This window comes from Adiantum capillus-veneris, chromosome 3, assembly GCF_014529385.1.
Source record: "Adiantum capillus-veneris isolate H3 chromosome 3, ASM1452938v2, whole genome shotgun sequence".
Classification (NCBI taxonomy): Eukaryota; Viridiplantae; Streptophyta; class Polypodiopsida; order Polypodiales; family Pteridaceae; genus Adiantum; species Adiantum capillus-veneris.
The window spans coordinates 168,512,921-168,535,870 of NC_140933.1; positions in this window are offsets into that span (position 1 = coordinate 168,512,921).

Below are 22,950 nucleotides of genomic sequence, written 5' to 3' on the forward strand. Positions count from 1 at the left end.
CACAACTAAAATATTACCAAAGTGTTAGAGGACTCTCACAAGCAAGTTATTCTATAATGTGATATTTCTCGCTAGGAGTTTATTGACCCAAAGAGAATATTTTACCTAGATACTTTTTGGCAAATCATATTCTCTCATGGAGTTTTGGTTGCTCCATCAAATTTGGGTGTTGATGGAAGCACGCTTTATTATGAAAGAACCAACGAGTGTGTGTCCTGCCTTATGGGAAGGGAGACTCATGGAGGGAGCTCTCCTTGTGGAGAGAGAGAGAGAGAGAGAGAGAGAGAGAGAGAGAGAGAGAGAGAGAGAGAGGTCCCCTTTTTTGGGCATCAAATGCAATTTTGACTCCCCACACCAAGGCCTCCCTCTCTTTCTTTCTTTCTTTTCCTTGGCATCCACTCCCCCCTCCAATTCCTCTCCTTATGCCACATGGCAGGGGCTTCCAAGGTGCATTAGATATAGTTGAGAAGTCATACACATAGTATAGACAATGGATTGTATGCCATTGTAATGACACTTTCAAAAGCATCATTTATTTTGAGATATGCATGTCACATTTCTTACTTCCAAAGTAGTCACACCATATCTTCCACCATGTGCACTAACCCAAACGATGTATGATTTTATGAACAAGCAACATGCTGATAGTTTATGTGTTTCATTCATGAAATAAATAGACACTACCATTGTATCAATGGTAAGCCTGTCCTCAATGTTGAGATGCCAAGCTCAACATGTACTACTCCTAAACAATTATCACTGATAGTCATCATCATCACTCGCACACCTTGGTGGATACACATGTCTTTGATAGTGATACTACAACTAGATTACACCGAATTGGTCTACTGTCAAATTGATGGCACGCTTATCCATCCAACTCACTCACTAGCAATGCACACTAGATTGTTGCACTAGTTTCCCCTTATGTTGTATTTTCTCTTGTATGCATTGTAGACTTCTTATCTTAAGTAATTGAAGAAGAAGAAGGTTTTGCCTCTATTTGTGTGTATATGTGTGTGTGTGTGTGTGTGTGTGTGTGTGTGTGTGTGTGTGTGTGATTGCAATATCTCAAGACCTCTCCTTCTCTATCTCTTATAGTATGGTATTAAATCCTGGTTGTGTTTGAGAAGCTTGGATAAGAAAGCAAGAGCATCAGAAGAAGTGGTCTCGAGAGCCATTGCCATGATTAAGGTGTTCTTTTTGGAGATTGTGCATCTTGGGTTAGTTTGAAGCCCTTTGGACTGCAACTTGGAAACCAAATTTCATTATCGGCACATTTTGATCCCTATTTTGGAGTAGACATGTTCGCATGCAAAAATGCTAAGGTTCAAGATTCTACATATCTACACTTTTTGTGGTGTAGAAAATTCTATTTTGTTTGTAGTGTTCATAGTTATTTTTTATCGTTGTAGAATCAATGTATGTATGTATATTTTGGTTACAACTAATAGATTACCATTTTAAGTAGGCTATTTAGAGTAGTGCAAAGTAGTGAACTCTTGCAAGTGTGTCATCAAGGAATGATGGACTTACCTAGATTAGCAGCAAGAAGTTGGACAAGAATAAATACCATGCTTGGAAGTTCAAAATGAACAATTTTCTTATGGTAAGTTTATTAAGAGTACATTGATGGAGAGCATTAAAAAGCACCAGTGTTACCAGAGCAAGGCTCATCAACTGCTATGTAGATAAAGGAATTTATAGATTGGAGTGAGGGAGCTAGAAGGTTATGTATTGGATTTTTGTGAGTGTATATGACCCTATGATTGGGCACGTACAAGATTCTCACACCCCTAAGGAGGCTTGGAAAACCTTACTAATGTTCGATGTGACAAAAAAAATGAAGCAAGGAAGCTGTGGTTGAAGATTGAGCTAAACATAATGTAGGAGAAAACCTTGTCTATTGATGATTGTTAGCTGCATAGCTAACAAATGCACCTTTGTAACAACCTACATTCTAATTTCTCAACTTTTGGGGTAGTCTAAATGTCTCTAGCTATATGATTTTTTAATTTATTGATTCATGAGCCAAGCATGTGAAAGATTGTGTAATTATGAGCTAGATTGAGTGGGGCTAAATGATTCCAAATTGTATTAGTGAATCCCTAGGCTATAAAAGAGCTAGTAGGCTATCCACTTTTAACCTCAAAGCTTATGGCTAAGGTATAAAAGCCAATTTTTGTAAACCTTTGTAAGTTCATTTTGGATAATAAGCATATATAGAGCACTGTGTACTCTTCTTCTTCTCTCTCAAGCTTGTATCACAAATGGCCCGTTTTTGGAGCGTCACCTTCTTCATTGTGTTTGCAGGTGAAAGCTCTAGACAAAATTGTAAGTTTTTTGTGATAAAATTGTGTTTTTTTTTTTGCTAATCTTCTTTGAAATATGCTCATAACTCATGATTTACATAATAAAACTACATTTTATGCATAGGAGAGGTGTTAGGGTAACATTGCTAAGCTCTAGGGCATTTGAAACCAAAAATAGTCACGTAAAAGCTATCATATAGATAATAAGCATGATTTTCACAAGCTGTTGAAAGAGGGATTTGAGGCCATAGATATATGTCTTTAGTCATTGCCTATCCGTCCTACAACCTTGGTCACTTTTGGACTTTGCTTTCTTACTAAATCGATGGGATTTTCTTGTGGATATCTTGGTTAGCTTTTGCTATTTGACAAGCAATTTAGTGTTTTTTGCAAGAGCCTGACAACCTCTTATAGTCTCTGCATGTTGTAGTCGAGTCGACTACATCCCACGGTATGACATTTATGTACGTGATTCTCATTGTCTTTATAATAAGATAAGAATTATTCAGTGTGTTTTTCAAGAGTCTCTGACAGCCTCTTGTAGCCTCCATGCACTAGTCGAGCCGATTCCGTCCCATGGTATGACATTTATATACATGGTTCTCACTATCTCTACAATAAGATAGTGAGGTTTGGCAACCAGAGAGCTCAAATTTTGGCACCATTTTCGGGGATGAGGTGATCAAAACTAGGGAAAAAACTTGGTGCTTAGTTATATTATCTAAAACTTCCTTTATGTCCACCTAGAGTACAAAAGCCAACTTTTAGGAATCGCACGATTGGGGTGTATCTACTGTTTTGAGTGGTTAATAGTTTAGACTATATCAGATTCTGAACACTTTCCACTACCTTTTGCTGAGTTGACTAGGAGTAGGCTAAGTAGACATCAAAAAGGAATTTTGACCTGACTCATCCTCTAAATTGTCATCGGTGAAGTGATTTACAAAATTTCAGAGTTTTCAGGTATGAGACTCATGAGGTGAGCTCGTAACACCAAAAAAAAAGCATTTTTGGTAGTCATTGATCTTGGAAAAGCTAGGAAAGCTCTTTGGTATGTCAAAAATCATCCTTTGAAGAAAAGTTCAAAGTCTAGCTAAAAATGGGATTATTATCTTCTTTGTGCTAGATGCATACAAATGTGAATTTTTTGGCCGAAAGTAATTACAATAGGCTGTACAAAACCTGAATGCCATCAAAATTTCAAGAAAGTACATTTTTTGGCCTGTAGATAATAAATGATTTTTTTTAAGGCCTAAAATTGAACTTTTTTCTTGAGTACATCTCGCTTCAGGTGTGAATGCTTTTGCAATGGCTCTAAAGGTTTTGATTCCATTTGTGTGCAAGAGTCAAGCAAAAACAACTTCTACGTTTGACAAGCAAGTAATTGAAGGTAAGAACACTCCAAATAGAATAGAAATTGTTGAGACCTCTTGATAGTCCTTAAAATACCTAGTTTTAATTGTAGGTAAGATCACTCCAAATAGAATAGAAATTGTTGAGACCTCTTGATAGTCCTTAAAATACCTAGTTTTAATTGTGAGAGTTAAAAAAGGTGAAAAAAGTTTAAAAATTGGGCACCTAGATAAGCGTGAAAGGTGGCATTTATGGAAAAAACATAAACGAGCCGTTCATGATGTGATTAGAGAGTTAATCACAAGAGAAATTATAGAGAGAACTTGACACTAAGATGGTAGTGATTGAGTGGATACAAAGTGTGTAACTTGGCTTCTTATATAGGGTAGAGGGAGAGCATCTGATGACCTAATCAGTGATGTCAAATGTGTGAACTTCCAAAGTAAAGGGTGTTCTTACTTGTGGTGGTGCGGATGTATCACACACCCCAACAAGCCTCCCCATGTGTGATGTAGTAGTACCCAAATAGTACAAAGTTGTCTTCCCCAAAGAATTGTCGATTGGGTGTAATATCAGAGTCACAACATCCTCCCCAAAGAATTTTCAACTGGGTGTATAATTAAAGTGTGCACCTCCCCTAGACATTTGTAGGCAACTAGGTGGTAGTCAAATACAAATGGGGCTTCTAATGTTGGAGATTAAAGTTAAGTACTACTTCAAATTATTCAAAGTATGTTGTGTCAAGTTTTGTTGCCGATGTTGGCTACAAATATGTTGTTGTCGTTGTTGTTGATGCTCCTCCCCTTCAAGTGTGTTGTCAAAATGATCATGGATGCTGATGTTGGCATGGCATATAAATAGATTTTTGTGTAAATGTTTGTGAGGATGGTCTTACCGATGTCGGGCAATGTCTAATCCTTGTACAAAAGTTGCTTTTGTGAACGCAAAGGTCATTCTTTGTTCTAGTGCAAGAGGTGAATGCAAATGGTTGTGCTTTGTATCTATGCAAATGTGGTTGCAAAAAGGGTTTGTGCAAATGCGGGGAGCTTTGTACAAAGCATGGTGTGAAGTTGAAATCTCGGGATTGAATTTACATGCATTGCTTGTTCTCATGATTATGTGCACAGGCTAAATCTTACACAAATTTCATATGTAAAAATTATCGTGCCTTGAAGCTCTTATAGCCTTGAGGTCACAAAGCTTTTCTCTTCTACTGTGTGAAGCCTCCCTTGCAAGGTCTTGGGACTCTTCTCTTCAAAGTTGTGGGAATGCCTTCTTTTGCTGGATTGAACAAGGATTTCCGACAGGTGAGGTCATGCTTAGTAAGGGCTTGAAGCTCGTGTGAATAGGCACTTTACTCAAGGCTTGCTTCATAAGCTCAAAACACGACATTAACACGTGAATGCCTCCTACGGATCCATCATAAGCCATAGGCTCTATTGAGGGAATTTAAAGTCCATGTGATGGGTTTGAAGCATGGGGACGCTTGCCTACGGACCCGACCTTGCAATTAGTTGAAATTGAGCGTTTGGCTCATGTCCAGCCACGTTCCTCTTTTAAAAAAGAAGCTGTAGAGATTTGAGCCGAAGACCTAGGGTCAAACACCCTATTGCAGGCAAGCTAACCAACCACCCAAATTAGCTTGTGTGTCTACTTCTTTGAACACAAGAAACTTAACCTCTATTTTGCACTGTTCCAGAGATATTTTTCAAGATCTAAACTCCTCCATTTCAAGCACTTGAGGGCTCAAACGAAAGCTATTTTTTGGGACTTTGATGCAAGATAAAAGAGATAATGCAAGATGAAAATGGAGACGTAATTCTAATGCACTAAAAAAGGCTCACAGAATGAGCTTTATTAGCATGAAATGAGTTAAAATAAACTCACTAATAAAAACTTAGCTACTAATGCTCATTCCATGAGCTTACTAGAGAAAGCTAAATGCAAGAGTGAAAAATTAAGTGTTGAAGGTAGGCGATTGACCTAGCGGCTAGCGGTAGCTATGGATAGATACATTGAATGCAGATGCCACAAGTGATTAGCATTGTTAAATGAAGCTAGCCATCGTGTTGAGCTCATGGAGCTCAACATGTGGGTGAATAGATTCTATAGTTGGATGATGACGAGGAATGCTATCCTTGTTTTCTCCTTAACTCCAAGACAAAAGTCTTTTCAGGGGTGTGAACTTGCTCTTCAACCAAAGCAGTTCATTGCCAAGCAGCTTGACTTCTGTGTTGCCAAGGTCTCTCTTTTCAATTGCAAGGATAATTTCTTTGCTTGCAGTACCACCCGATTTTTGCCCAACTGCTACAATGCTTTTCTATTTGAGCTCTACTTGATGCCGACTTGTTGGTTGGGATTAGCACGTCTTGTTGATGCTTTGAGTTGCAATTATACCCAAGGTTTCACATGCACATAGCATCGTCGGCGCACTAAGAAGCCAATAGGCATGGATAATACAATGCACACAAACACTTTGCAAGTTGTAATTCTCAAAGGGAAAACTCTAATTATTAATGCAAAACTAGAGGAAATTGGAAAAAATGGAATTGTGCACATACTAATGATGAAGTAATGCAATGCTCAATTAATGATCTTATTGAATGTAATAAATGCAAACATAAGTGCTTATGTGAAACGAACGAATCTTCGCCTCTGATACCCATGAAATGATTGGTGTTTATGGTAGATCATGATATCAAACTAATATGCAAAGATGGATACAAAGTAGCTAATGATGGTAGTGAGTGAGTGGATACAAAGTGTGTAACTTGTCTTCTTATATAGGCTAGAGGGAGGGAATTTGATGACCTAATCAGTGATGTAAAATGTGTAGGCTTCCAAAGTAGAGCGTGTTCTCACTTGTTGTGGTGGTGCGGATGTATCACACACCCCAACAAAGTGTTCTTATTATCCTAAGACTTGGAAATGAAAACTTTTCACCATTTGACAACACCATAGGCTAGAACATTGTATAATAAGACCCTAAATCAAGTTTGGTATGATCTCAAGTTTTAAGTTATCAATTAAAGCTAGAATTCACTAAAGTCTAATTGTAGACACAAAATTTGGCCTAAAAACATGGAAACTAAACCAAAATGCATGAAACTTGATGAGTGACTTGTTTATTAGTATAAATATCTAGTACAAGTCAAAAAATTGAAGAAAAGCCTTCATTCCTACTCAAATGATAATAAGTGTGCTTATTATTCCTGCCCTAAAAATTCAATTTTTTGGATTTTTTTCAAAGGGGATTGGATCTAGGGTAGTTATAGAGTACTTGTCTAAAGTTTCATGTAATTTGGAAGACTTTTGAATTGCATAGCCACTTGAATTACATCTAAAACTGCCAAACTCAAAAATTGTTCGGAGATTGAGCTAATTTTGTCCAAAAATTAAAAATCCTCATTCAGAGCTATTGAACACACGCTTAACTAGTGGGGATCAACAAAAGTGAAAATTAGTGTTATTTTGACTTAATAGATAAAAAGTGTGCTTATCGTCTCCTCCTAGCTAGAGAGGTTATTTTTTATGTTTTTTGGTTGTTAAGGTTAGTAGATCTATCATACAAATACCCTAAAAATTTTGAAATCACTTAGACATTGTTTGTGACTAGAAATTGAGTTTTTAGGAAATTGAAGATTGCAGATTGTTCTTTGACTACTTTGGTAGAATTGAAGCTGAATTTTTTTACCAGGAGTCTTTGTACATCTTTGAAGTTAATATACTAACTTAGATACTCTTGATTGTACATGAGTGATCGAGATCAAACTTGAAAGACATATTTAGGAATTTTGGGAATTATTCAACTCCCATTTTAAAAAATGAGATTTGAAATTGTAGTATTTTGTGTTAAGTGTGACCTCATGGTTGTTTGTAGGGACCCATTGTGCCATATAAACTGAACTACTAGTACTGGGGGCTCAAACTTAAGTTCAAGTCTCACTTGTTGCTACTATGTGGGATTTTAAGAAGTGCATTTAATTTGAGTTCGAGCCTCACATGGCTCACTTAAACTAACAGGTGGACACACTCAAACTTAGTTCAAGGCACTAACACACGGATGTGAGACTCAAACCTAAATTCACTCCTCACTTAGTGTTGCTCTATAGATATTAAGAGGAAGTTTGAAGATAATTAAAGCATCACAAGCCTCACTTAAACTAGCAAGTGGGCATGAGGCTTAAACCTAGTTTAAGACAACTCTATGTGACTAGAGGATGGTATCATGAATTGACCCTTTAAAATATAGCCATATCCTCTACACATAGATAATATTGTTGTGTTTTTGTATACACAATGACAAATCATTTGGAAGCATGACTTTAACATTCGGATAAGGAAGAGTAACTATAAATAAATAACACTTTCATCAAACATTGCACTAATAAAAGCAATACATTTTCTATAAAATTAAGACATTTTAAAGGGAGGCCAATGGAATCAAAAGCATCATCAAAGAGTACAATGTTAAGAAACTAAGATAACAAATGTTATTCTAGGGTTCACAAGGCACCCTGCTCCTGCACCCTACAGCCTGTGAGACCGTGGAGTAGGAGGCTCAGGGTGATGCTACGATAGAGCGGGGAGTCTGAGCAGATCGTGCTGCTAGGGGTAGGGGGCATTTGTGGAGCATGACTGTCTCTGCATGCCGGCCTTGATTTTTGTCTCTATGGGAGAGGTTGCTCCACCCACCTCCCCCCTGCGAGGGGAATTGACAACTAGATCTAATGAGTCCCGCCCTTGGGCATCCTCTGTTCGTGTGGCAGGTGGTAGAGGACTTGGTGGCAGCAAGGGCTATCTTCGTAGGGGTGTGTCTCCCCTTTGTAAGCATACTTTTCACTGGTTTGGTGTTGATCAGTGGTGATGGTTCAATGTTCTACTCCCACTTGGTAGCTTTTTGCAACGAACGCCTCTTTCTATTGGCATCTATGTTTGAATCTTGTTTGTGATGGTGTTTTTAGTTGGTGGCTCTACATGTAGGCTCTCCCGAGGCAGGCAGTTGTTTGCTGGTGGCAGCGGTACTGTTTGGTGGAACTCCAAAAGGCCTTGTTGGTGATGGGCTGTTGGTGATGGGGATGGTAGGCCCCACCCATTTGGATTTTTTTGGTTTCCTCTTCTACTTGGTTTTTGTGTCGTTTCATCTCATCGGGGTGGATCCCCTATGCTAACCATTATAACTTTTTGATGATAGTTGAGTTGTTTTAGCCTATGAGGGGGTCTCTGCTTGGTGTGGCTGCAACCTCTGGTTGATATAGCTGAATGGTTTATGGTTGTCATGATCTGTAAGGTGTCTCTAGTCTGTTGTATCTGGGACCCGGGGCTCGTGTGAGCTCGGGATGGTAGGTAATTTTTTTGGTTTTATATATCTTTTCACCCACCTATTGTGGGTTTGGCAAAAAAAAAACTAGGATAACAAATGAGCAACAAAATTGGACTTGTTCACAAGCCCTTATTACTAAAGCAATTTTCATGTTGAGGGGATCTCAAATGAGGATGGTGTTTAGAAACACCAAGATAACAAATGTAGAACAAAAAGATATTAACACTTGTATTCCTAGTTATGTAGGCAATCCATATTTACAGTAAGATAAATGTGAGCTTTGAAGCAATATCAAACGGATAAGCTAATACATATGTGTCTTTAAACATTGTGTTTCCTCTTGTAGATACTTTGTTTCTCGAATGCAATACAATTCATTTACTAGAGTGCTACAAGTATATCCACAATTGTCTTTGCATACATCAATCTAGGTAGACATGCAATTGTTGTTCCCCTAAAAAAATTTAATCTCTTCACTTGATAGGTTCCACAATTTTGCAAACCGAAGTATATCTGTGCATATTCCACAATTTGAGTGGCATACGCTTGGTATGCACGTTGTGAATGACGAAGCAAAGCTTCATGTATTTCCTCTTGCACTCAAAGGAAAAGCTATGAGTGGTTTGAAGGTTTAGAGGAAGACAAAAAGCAAACATGGGAGCAGGTGAAACTGGCAATTTTTGACAGGTTTGGAAAGAAACTAACCGCAACAAAAACGACAACAGAATTGAGAGGTTTGTAGCAAGATGTTCATGCTAACTTTAAAGCGTTTTTGCAACACTTCAGAGGACTATGGGTGCAATTGGAGGCAGCATGCCAAGTACCTCCAGGGCATTCTTTTAAAGTGCATCAGTTTATGCATTGTCTCCATCCAAGTGTAAGGGCGAAGGTCAATCAAGAGGATCCTGCTACATTTGAAAGAGCTGTGGAAATTGCCGAGGCCAAGAGCAAGAAGATCAAGAGAAGGTGGGAGCAAGGCATGACACACGCTGAGCCAGTTGTGGTGCAACCAATGGTCCCTGTGGCAATGGGGATGATAGAGTGGAGTGAGTGGTTCAAGGTCCAGATCTTGTTACGGACCAGGTGTTGCATGATCTTGCCGATCAGTTGCAAGAATTAAGAATTAACATAATAAATAGGAACCAAAGAGAAGAGCGGCCAGCTCAAATAGTTAGGGGACGAAGGCTACAAGGTAGATGCTACAATTGTGATGAAGAGGGTTAGTACGCCCCTGATTTTCCTGAACCACCAAGAGAGAGAGGAGGGATATACCCCTTATATGGACGTGGTTGAGGGAGAATAGAAGAAAATCATCAAGAGCGGGCACTAGAAGCACCACCGCCGCAACAACAACCGCAACCATTGCCTGGAAATGCAGAAGGTAGAGCTATTAACATATTACCCTTGAGCATCAAGATGTGGATGTTTTGGCCAATAAGAGAGCTAGGCATGATAGGGAGAAAGAGACAGAATTAGAAGAGAGGGAAACAAGAGCAAGGAAAGGAAAGGCTAAGGTAGAAGACAAACCAAGGAGTAGCAAGAGGCAGCAAAGAAGGAAAATTGATCCAAAGGACTACCTCCTTGGCCAAGGTGTTGAAGACTATGATATTGTCAACAACATACAAAATCAAACAACAAATATATCTTTTGGTTAGTTGGTGGTTTTGAATGCTAAATTGAGGAGGCAGTGGACCAAGTGTGTGAGTACGCGGCTTCCTTCCAAAAAGGAAAAGCATCAAAGCATGGTTTCATCCTTGAGGGTTGGTCACCCAGTGGATATGGTGCCAATAGTTGAAGCTATGCTGGGAAAGAAGACGAAAGTGCAAGCATATGTGGATGGTGGTGCCCAAGTGTGTGTCATGACCGAGGCTATCATGAAAGAAGCAGGCATCAAGATGTCAGTGGAATGCTTCAATCCGTATGAGGATGGCCAACCACAAAAAGGCAAGGTGTCTTGGAATAGCTAAAGATGTGAAGATAAAAGTCTTGGGGACTGAGTGCTTGGTTGATTGCTATGTGATGCAAGCGGGTGAGAATGCTTATCCGATCATTTTAGGGAGGCCATGGCTTATAACCCTTGGTGCTAAGAAGAATTGGGGCACGAGCTTGATCACCATCCCGGACAAAGAGAAAGAAAGGACCATTGTCTACAACATGAAGACACATGAGATCCATACACAGCCCCTATTGGAGATGCAAGATACAGATTCGACGGAAACTACATCATACAATAGTGATGCTTCGTCTACATCATTAAAAAAAAGTGTAGAGGAAGGCTTGATGCAATTATTTCTTGATCTATTTAGGGTAAGTGTTGAAAAGGAAGCATCGATGCATGATGTGAAGGTCAAGGAGGAGAAGGATAGTCCAAAAGCAATTGTAGGCCTGCCAAAGTGAACGCAAGGAGCATGCTAGGAGAGGACTTGACAGAGAAAGAAAAAAAGGAGTATGAAGACATGTTCACGGAGTTTCCAAAGCTATTCGCCACTAAATATATAGAGTTGCAAGGAGCTAAAGGAGTCGAGCATAGAATCAATCTAAAAGAAGGTGCTAAGACAAAGGTTCAAAAGCTTAGGAGGTCAGGGGTCATTCATGAGAAGGCACTTCATGAAGAGGTGACGAAGATTTTGGAAGCAGATTTCATCTTTCGAGTGGAAGAGTCCGAATGGGTCTCTCCAGTTGTTATTGTGCCCAAGAAGAATGGAAGATTTAGGATATGTGCTGATTTCAAACCTTTGAATGCTGCCACAAAAAGGAATCATTATCCACTACCCTTCCTAAATGAAATCCTCAATAAGGTTGCAGGTCATGAATGTTACTCAATCATGGATGGATTTTCTGGCTACTTTCAGATCTTGATAGCAATTGAAGATCGATTGAAGATGACCTTCATTACTCCTTGGGATTGTTTTACGTACAAAAGAATGCCTTTTGGGCTAGTTAATGCATATGCTACCTTCTAAGGATGGATGAATAGAGTGTTTGGTCCCTACTTGGGTAAGTTCATTTGAGTTTTCATGGATGACATTGGATGTTATAGCTCCAGGGTCACACATTTGGAGAAGCTGAGGTTGAGTTTTGAAAGGCTTCAACAAGAGGGTGGACAACTCAACCCAAAGAAGTGTAAGTTTGCTCATGCCAGAGTCCATTTACTAGGACATGTGGTTTCCCAAAATGGAATCAAAGCCGACCCAAATAAAGTTAAGGCTTTGCTGCTTATGGATCCACCCACCAACACAAAGTATTTGGCATCATTTGTGCATCAGCTTAGGTACTTGTCACGTTGTTTTTGGATGCTATGTTAGTATGTGTATCCTCTCTAGAAATTGAGTCAAAGAGTTCAAGAGTTTGAGTGGAATAAAGACATGCAATAGGCTTTTGATGGTATCAAGGAGGTATTGTGTGCTTTACCAACAATGAGTCTCCCGACTTGCAATGGATTTTCTATGTATCTATTAGTGTGGGGTCAGTAGCTTTTGGGTCGGTTCTCTTACAAAAGCAAGGAAGGAACTTCAAGCCAGTTTATTTTGAGAGCAAGATGAAGAAGATAAACGAGTTCTCCTACACGGAAATAAAACAGTGTATATTTGCCTTGGTTCTTACTGTTGCAGGTTCAAAACCTATCTATTGCCCCAAAAGTTCTATGTGCTCACCACATCAAACCTTTTGCTGGATGTAGTACAACATTTGAAGCCTAGCAAGCGCATCTTAAAGTGGATTTTGGAGATTCAAGAGTATGAGTTTGAGTTTAAAGTGGATCATTATGTTAAAGCTCACTTGGCAAACATAGTGGTACATAAGGGAGGGGAGCTTCTATCTTACCCAAGGGTTGACAAGGATGATCATGAAGAGGAAGTAGATATTACAGATGCGTATACAATGATGTTTGATGGTGCATACATGAAAGTTATTCAAAAGGTAAGTGGTGGGGTAGTCATTAAGAACCCAAAAGGTGATGTAATCTTTTCTAGAGCTTACGATCTTGATGAAGCTGAAAGTAACAATGAGGCTGAGTATCTCATGCTTTTCCTTGGGTTGAAGCAGTGTGTTGAGTTTGGATTGAAGAGGGTTGCAAAAGGGGATGCGTTGCTAGTCATGAATTAGTTGTTTGGTTTGTGGAATGTTAAGAAATACAATTTGAAGAAGTGGTTCTATGGCATCAAGAAGCTTTTGCATGAGTTTGAGAAGATACAATTTAAGCATGTTCCTCGTGAGAAGAATAAAGAAGCTGATGAATTGGCTAGGGACAAGTTGGATGCCTTGGTAGATTCTTTAAAGATCAAGGAAGCCTTGTATGCAAGAAGGGAATCATTCCAAGATGTAGAATTATTTCTTGGTAAAGGAAAATGTCCAGAGGGCATGTCAAAGGTTCGACGTAAGAGAATAGTTGCAAAACCAAGAAACTACACATTGGTAGGTGAGGATCTCATGCTTTATGGCAAGGATAGAATTTTGAGAAAAGTGCCGTACAAAGAAGAGATAGGCTTGATTTTGGAGCACTGCCATAAAAAAACAGGCCATCAAGGCAAGTATCAGGTTGTATTTTGTATTTCGAGAGCAGGTTACTGTTGGTCCTCTATGATGAGAGATGCTTATTTTTTGTGCAAGTCATGCCATGAATGCCAAGTGTTTGCAAATCAAAAGGTTTTCGCTGAGCCTCAAAAAGCTATAATGTCTTTTGATGCATTTGCAAAATGGGGAGTGGATGCTATAGGTCCTATGCCACGGACCAACAATGGCAAAAGGTATATCCTTGTGGTTGTGGACTATTTGACAAAATGGGTGGAGGCAAGAGCGGTAAAAGATGTAACAGTGGGAAGAGTGGCCTCTTTTTTGTATGAACAGGTGTGTTGCAGGTTTGGAGATCCTATGGTTATCATTTTTTATCGTGGACCAGGGTTTAGAGGAAAACTTGTAGCTGCTCTCATGGAGAAATTGAAAATTCAGCATAGGCATTCTTCTCCTCACTACCCACAATGCAATGGGTTGGTTGAGAACTGCAATGGTCAAATTGTGAAGATGCTATCAAAGTATGCTAGAGAGCATCCTAAAGAGTGGGACCTGGACTTGGAAAAGTGTTTGTGGGCTTATAGAACTGCGTATAGAGTGTCAACACAGTTTACACCATATGAACTTGTTTATGGAAAGGAAGCTCTTATGCCCATACAGGTGCACTTTGAAGCCTTGAAGTTGTTGTGCAGAAATGCAAGGTTCGCATAATGACAAGCTGCAGGAAAGAATTCTTTCTCTAGAGTTGTTGTGAATGAATAGAGAGAAAGCCAGTGATTATTATCTTCAACAAGCAGAGACAAGGATGGAGAAAATGAATAAGAGGCTGCCAAAGAAAGAGATCAAAAAGGGAGATCTAGTGATGAAGTATGATTCTCTCTTGGATTTTACTTTTCAAAATAATTTGAGGGACAAATGGTTGGGTCCATACAGAGTGAAGCATGTATTTCCTAATGGCACCTATGAGTTGGAAAATTTGTCAGGGGAATGTTTACGCTATAGAATAAATGGTTATAGGTTAAGAAATATTTTGCGAGGGATGTGGTTCCAGATGCAAATAGTCCCTTGGTTGAGCATAAATGCTCTACCTAGAGGGTGGGCAATGATGATAAACCACTTTTGGTGTGTACAAAGTAGTGCATATATGCATCGTCATATGTACAAAAGGATGTAAATACATGCATTTGGGAGATTTGCAAAGTGGTTTTGAGTTTCAAACATGGTGTAATGTGTGCACATTATAAATATCATGCTTGTGTGCCAACGGTCGGGCACAAGCACATGTTTGGACAAGGTATCAAAGTCTTAGAGATGGTTCCAAGTGGCTTCTTTTTATTCTAGGGAATGTGTTTGAGCTTTCTAAAATGTAAATAATGCAAGTGGGAGGCCTGCCAGGGAAGTTTGACACATGCAATGCGTGCACCGCCCTAGAAGTGGTCAAAAATGGAATGTGGGGATGTGGTAAAGGAATTAGGGTATCAAGGATCAAATTAAAAAATTTGGTGAATTTTGGAGTCCGTTTGTGGTTTTTCTCGCGAAAAATGCCTGCCAGGGATCAAAATTGGCCAAAGCTAGGCCAAAAAAGGTCAAAAAATGGTCGAAAAAGGTGTTTCAAAGGCTTCAAAAAGCCACATCACTCACGGTGCTGTGATGGTCCAGGCTGAGGAATAATTTTTGAAGCCAAGTTTGGTCACTTTCATCTCTCTATGTGTGGGAGGAAGCAGGGTTCCTACAGGTGGTCTAGTGCAGTCCCGTCGCATTCGCGTCCTGTTTTTGAGTGTGTGGAGGAGTGAATGAGAGCTCTCTTTAATTTTTCACTTGGGAGAGTCTATGGAAGTTCTAAGGTTTCCATGGATGTGTGTGTGCGAGGAATTGAGGGAAGAAGGTGCCGATTTTTGCAAGAATATGTGACCCTATATCCTCGGGGGGTTCACTATGTGTAAAACTACCATATCACGTGTGTTCAGGACATGTTTGTAAAACCCCTTATCTGTGAATTATGTTAAGAATATAATGTACCCTTTTCTTTTAAAATCTGTAAGTTTTTCTCAAATCTAAAAAAATAATGCCCTTTTGTATATATATTTCTGTAAGTTTTAAGAACTTTAAATACCCTTCTGTTGAACTCACGTGATAGGTTACCTTTTTATTAGGTGACCTCCCCGGGCCTGTATCATCGCCATTAGGGTTGGTGCTACTCCAAAGAGTCCAACAGAGTGGATTTAGGTGAAGGGTTTGGAATGGTTTGATAGAGGCCTTTTGTGGATGGCATTTTTTAGTTGTTGATGGCTTTTTTTTAATATTTTGGTCACCATCAAGTGTGACTTCAAGTGTTGATTGACTCAACTCACCTTGTAGTGTCTACGGGCAGGCAAGGGCTTGTAGGTCGAGGTGTTTGGAGTTTGAATTGAGCTTGTGGGTAGTGTTTTTATTGAGCTCTTGAGTGGTGGTGTGTGTGGGCTGGAATTTAAGCAAATTCAGTGTGTGGTGCTGAGTTGTTTGGGTGTGTGAGTGTGCGCACGACGTCTTTTGCTCCATCAACGGGACCAAAGTCAATGGGTCCAAATGAGAGATGGTATGTCAAAGAGCAATGCTAGCTAATGGAGCTTGAAAGACCTTAGGGTTAGCTTCATTAAGGACCTCCAAAGGTTAGTGTTAAAAGTCCTTAGACCTAGGACCTTTTGCAAGCTAGGGTTATGCTTGAGGTGGGAACCCGGCCCAAGCTTGAGGTGCTTGTCGTGTTTGCTGACTAAGGTGCTTGAGGTTCTTGTTGTGCTTGATGACTAAGGTTCTCAAGGTGCTTAAGGTACTTCATGACTAAGGTTCTTGAGGGGCTTCAGGTGTTCCAAAAAGTCAATCATATCCCTACACAAGGGGGGGCGAGTCCTACAAGTAGGGGCATGAGAGAGAACACACACACACTCACTCGATGCAAGCCAAGTCTAAAGAGGCAACAAGGACACATGTCAAGTGCCTCTCCATGTTGCCCTCATAAGGTGCCTAAAGCCTATTGGTTGGCCTGTAAAGGGGTCCAATAAGCTTTTAGCAGATTAAATTAATTGTTTAAGCATTTATCATGTCCTCTCTTCTCAAAAGGGAAAGGAGGACACTTGTCCGCCAAGGACTACCCCTATTGCTAGTTGTGACCAAGCATTAGAGGTAGTCCTCGGTGGTCACAACTAGCAATAGAGGTAGTCGTTGGTGGACAAGTGTCCTCCTTTCCCTTTTGAGAGAGAGGACTTGATAAATGCTTAAACAATTAATTTAATCACCTAAAAGCTTATTGGACCCCTTTAGAGGCCAACCAATAGGCTTTAGGCACTTTATGAGGGCAACATGGAGAGGAGCTTGACATGTGTCCTTGTTGCCTCTTTAGACTTGGCTTGCATTGAGTGAGTGTGAGTGTGTGTGTGTGTGTGTGTGTGTTCTCTCTCATGCTCCTACTTGTAGGGTTCGCCCCCCCTTGTGTAGGGATATGATTGACGTTTTGGAACACATGAAGCCCCTCAAGCACATTAGTCATGAAGCTCCTTAAGCACCTTAGTCATGAAGCACCTCGAGAATCTTAATCATCAAGCACGACAAGAACCTCAACAACCTTAGTCATCAAAACACAACAAGCACCTTAGTCAGCAAGCATGACAAGCACCTCAAGCTTGGGCTGGGTTCCCACCTCAATCACAACACTAGCTTGCAAAAGGTCCTAGGTCTAAGGACTTTTAACACTAACCTTTGGATGTCTTTAATGAAGCTAACCCTAAGGTCTTTCAAGCTCCATTAGCTAGCATTGCTCTTTGACATACCATCTCTCATTTGGACCCATTGACTTTGGTCCCATTATCAGGAGTTTTTTGGAGCAAGGGATTTCTCATATGTACATACACATGCATGGTGCATCGAATAAAGGATTGCCCATTTTCCATAGCCAGGTGGTTACGTGGGGCCCACATGTGTACAGGTAGGACAACATGTACATAGTGCATCGATTTTCACTATTACCAGTACTAGTGTTTTTTCTCTACAATAATGAGGAGTTGGTAGCGCGTAAAAATTCTCGAGGAAGCTATCCGTGGGCCGACGACATGAGGTAAGCAGGTGCGTCAGATGGCATCTAGTGGCGTCAGGAGGGCGAATGGGGTCAATATTTGCACGTGGAGAAGTACGGACACAACGTGGGTGTTTCCTTGTGATAATTATGCAGAAAGGTCATCATGAGGACCATATTTTGGGGCCACTTCACGTGGTGGCCGGATGCATTATTGGAAAAATTTGAGTGCCAGGTGTGCGCATGGATGCAGCAGGGTGACAACTATGCACTGCGAGATCAGTTTTTGGCCTGTTCGGGGTCTGTTTGAGGTCATCTAAAAGGCCAAGGGTGCCCAAGTAATAAAGCTAAGTGTGGGAACTAAAAAAACAGAGAAAAGACCAGAAAAAACATGGAGAAGAGAGGAGGAACAGCCGCAACTGTGTTTTTGCTCATTTTGGAGCCTGTTTTGGCCATAAACTGCTCATTCGAGGTCGGATTTGAGCACTTTGACATTGTAGACTGGGGTTTTGGGACATTCCGGACGTGATGGCACTGCCCATTTTGCCAAATTCCTCACTCTTTTTCTGCTGTTTTTCTGTGTAATCTTCTCCGGTGAGTGAAGCCTCTGCTTGACTTTGTGGTTGTATCTGGTGTATTTCTTCAATACTGTGTAAACTATTTGCCCCATTGGTGTTGGCCCAAGCTCATTTGTATCTAAACATCAGAAATCCTCCTCTTTTGAGCTGATTTTTTGGGTGTCTCTCTCTCTCTCTCTCTCTCTCTCTCTCTCTCTCTCTCTCTCTCTCTCTCTCTCTCTCTCTCTCTCTTTGTGGAGTGGGTAAACGGATAGTCTCTCTCCTCTCGCTCCATCGGTGTGTTCCCTCTCTCGGCCAGGTGGGTTGTGTAAGCTGAGTGGTGCCCCATAGTGTGTGTGTGTATCTTTCCAAGAGTGTGTGTCAGGTTGTTATAGAGGCGTTCTGTGTGTTTCCATCTCTCTCACATTCTTTTGGCGCCCCCACGGAGGATCTTCTTCGAGTACCTTCTGCTTCGAGCTTCAAGCTTCGAGATTCGGGATTACAGGTTGCAGATTAAAGGTTACAGGTTACAGGGACACGTACAGGTACATGTGATTCACACAGGTACAGGTAGCTTGAGTACAGTGATATACTAGCAGTGGTGTCAATAGCTGTTGTGGGTATGCATCATTTGGTGCCTGTTTGAGTGCATTGTCTGTTGGATTGTACGTTACTTGTGTAAACTGCAAATGTATGCATTTGTGGAGCCATACTTGGTTTTATTTGGCAGTCCCAGCCATTTCTGAAACTTGGTCTGAAAGATAGTCATTTCTGAGACTTGACTATACGAGATTTGCATAAGCCTTCGTGTGAGGGTCGATAGCGTGAGGTTTTATTGAGCTAGGGGATTCTCAAATGTGGAGATCCTTTCGGTGATACAGGTAGCTGGAGCACCCTTTTCGTGACCTCACCATAGGCTATGTACTAGTGGTTCCTACTTGATGCTCGGGTTCTATTGTTGACAGTTTATGCATACATATACAGTCTATATTTTGGGTTCTTACTGCTCTACTTCCGGGGAAACTCTGCCAAAATTTTTCCAAGTTATGATGGCTGGTTTTTTGGTCGTTTGAGCCATTTATGCTATTATGCTGCTAAAATTTTGGCAAAATCAGAGGATAAGTCAGGTGTGCCTTCTTGGGAGCTGCATGGTTGACTTTAATGGATGATCAAAATGGCCCTCAATTCACTCCTTTTCATTTAACTCAGAGAATCCAGATAAATGTTCATGTGTCCAGGAAGATTTTTTTCCAGCAGCGCATAGTCTTTATGTTCGGGCCAAGAAGATTAAGAGAGATCTTGGAATGTCCTTTGCCTGTTGTAATTCCGATGATCAACTATGAAAACTCATTTGATGTGCATGTGTTTGTCCTTATCTAAAGTTGAGCTCCATTGAAGTTTCTGGGAATTGAGTCAGTCAAAAAGTTTTGGGTTCTTGCACGTGTTCGAAGGGGTTCTCAAAGCATTGTAACTTGGGTAGCCATGGCTTTCTCTTATCTGGAGTTTCATGGAAGAAGAGATGAAGATGTGGAAGACTTTTTGGAAAAGATGGAGGTTGCCTGTATTAGCAACCAGATTCATGACCCGGCGCATATGTTACGTCTTCTCCAAATTTTTTTGAAGAGTGATGCACGAGTTTGGTCCCAAGCATTTGAAGAGGAGTTGCGTGTGGCTGATCCACCTGTAAGATTGAGTTGGGACAATCTAAGGCATGGATTGGAAGTGGAGTTTGTGAAGATAGAAGATCCTGACAAAGTGTGGCAAGAAGTACAAGGTTTGGTGCAGAAGGAAGGTGAGCCAGTAGATACGTACATACGTAAGTTCTCATTGGCATGGGAGCGGATGTGCAAGGCCTTAGCACAACAAGTACCCCCGCCTGACATGATGAAGAAGGACAGGTTCTTGGCTAGTCTTTGGGAGAATATATGTTGGAGAGTGGAGCTAAGAAGCCTAGGACATATGAAGATGCATTGGAGATAGAAAGGAACAAAGAGTGGAAGCTGAGGAAAATGAGCCAGCTAGGAGTAGAGTCTTTGCCCATGAGGTCTGAATTTCAGTCTATAGAGTCTTTACAAGGTCGCATGCCAGGGGTTCATCATGAACCAGTAGTTGCTGTTACTCCTCAGGTTATGCCAGCAGTGGTCACTACATCAGTGCAAGATGATGGGCTAAGGCAAGACATGAGGCAAGTGGTAGATTTGATGAAGAATCTCAGCCTAAACATGCTAGGTCAAGTGGGAAATAATCAAGGTCGAGGGAGGTTTGGAAATCAGCCAGGAGGTGAGGAAAGACCCACGAATGGTGGTGGACAAAGCAATGGCAGGTTCTGGAGGCAGACGCCCACATGTTATAATTGCGGAGAGTTGGGCCACATCAGCCCACAATGTGATAAGCCACCAAGGATGGGGGGAGACATGTATCCATTGCCAAGACAAGTGCTAACTAGGTCGAATGATTATGGCATCGAAATTAAGGGAGATGAAGGAACCAGTGGATTAACCCAGGAGGAAAAGGGAAAGACAAAAGTGCTAAGTGTAGTCACCTTGGAGAAGGCATCAAAGCTAGAGGATACATTAGTGATGCCTATTGGGAAAAGGACCATAGAGGAAAAGGAAGGAAGAAGTGCCCCAGATCCTATCAAGAAGAAGGTAAAGAGCCATGAAGGTGAGGATGTCAAGGCCAAGAGAAAAAGGAGGGCTCGTCGTAAGTTTCATGTTTCAGATTTTCCACTAGGGGATGGGCAATTAAGCTATGACTTGAAGGAGGATCTGACAAGCAGGAAGGCAGATGTTACTTTTGGGAAGCTTATAGAGATGGTGCCTAAGCTAAAGCGACAGTGGAAGAGGATGTTATAGAGATGGTGCCTAAGCTAAAGCGACAGTGGAAGAGGATGGTTAACCCAATGGAGAAAGAGCCAGAGAGAGGTTCAGTGAAGGTGTTGGCGATGGATGAGCTACCAGAAATTTGTCCAATAGTAGATGTGTGGCACAAAAGAAAACATTTGGGACAATGTTATGTGGATGGTGGAGCCCAAATATGCGTCATAACACACTCATGCGTTGAGAAGATGGGTCTCACAGTGACTGGGGTGTCAGGTTTCCGGATTAGATTGGCAAACCATCAAAAAGTAAAATGTCTGGGTGTTGTAAAGAGCTTAGAAGTGGAAGCATATGATGCAAAGGCAGTGGTTGATTTTCATGTGATGCCAGCGGGGCTGGGAGCATATCCTATCATACTCGGCAGACCATGGTTACGTGCAGTGGGAGCTGTTCAAGATTGGAGACGTGGTACGATTAGCCTCTATGGAAAGACAGGTACCAAGAAGCTATTTAATATGGACACAAGGAAACGATTGGATGAGCTTTATGAATATGAGGATGAATCTAGTGATGAAGACTATTCCACATTGACAGATGAGGACAGTGATAGTACTACCAGCAGTGATGAGGATGTTGATGTTGCATTCCTTTTGATGGACAAAGAAATCCAGGAGTCTGGCTTAGTTGCATTTGAAAATGAAGTTGAAGATGAAAGTGAAGGGCCTTATGAAGTGATTGAAGGGCTGATGCAAACCAAGGTTGAGTTTTCAAAGAAGCAGGAATTGATGACACAAATGATCAGTGGAGACCTCTCAGCTATGGAGAAGGAGATATAATTGCATATGCTAGCTAGTTTTCTTGATTTGTTCATTACTTCATATGAAGAGATCAGAGGGTTCAAGGGTGAAGAGATGCATATAGTGCTGAAAGAAGGTGCTAAGCCAATGAGACAAAGGCTAAGAAGGATGGGTCAAGATCAGATGGAAGCCTTGCGGGAAGAGGTGGACAAGCTATTGAAGGCAGGGTTCATAGTCCCTGTGGAAACCACAGAATGGGTGAGTCCAGTAGTAGTCAGCCCAAAGAAGGATGGAAAGTGGAGGATTTTTGTAGATTTTAAACCCTTAAATGCAGCCACTAAGAAGAACCCATATCCTCTTCCATTCATTGATCAGATCTTGGATTCAGTGGCAGGTTATGAGAGGTACAGTGTGTGTGATGGTTTTTCAGGCTATTTTCAATTGAAGATTGCTCTTAAAGACCAAACAAAGACAACTTTCATTACGCCATGGGGCTGCTATTGCTACATGGTATTGCCATTTGGGTTGTCAAATGGACCATCTTTCTATCAAGAGAGAGCAAATTGGGTATTGAAACCATTCATTGGTAGTTGTGTTAAAGCTTTTATGGACAACTTTTGTGTCTATAGCAGTAGGGTTGAACATCATGAGAATATGCAGATGGTATTGGCTCGATATGATGAATGTGGAGGACAACTAAATCCCAAGAAATGCCATCTAGCACAGCCAAGGGTGAAGTTATTGGGCCATATGGTGTCAGAAAATGGCATTGAGGCTGATCCAGATAAGGTTAAGTCTATTATTCTTCTTCCATCACCTACGAGTACGAAGCAATTGGAAACCTTTATACACAAAGTGAAGTACATGGCACGGTTTATTCCATTGTCTTCTCATCTTCTTTATCCATTACAAAAAGTGGCAAAGCATGATCCATTGCAATGGGATGACAAGTGTGAAGAAGTGTTTCAAGAGGTGAAAGAGGTGTTAGGAGGGTTGTCAACCATGCAGGCTTCTGATTGGGAGAAAGTTTTTTATGTAAATCCATCAGTAGGGGATGATGCCATTGGATCCATGCTATTGCAAAAGGGGAAGGGCAGCCATTATATGAGGCCAGTGTATTGTGCAAGCCGAGTGAAGCTGGTAGCAGAGAGAAAGTTCTCGGAAGTAGAGCTATTGATGGCCAACGTAATATTTGCTTGTCGGCGATTTCGTCATTACTTGCTATCATGACCTTT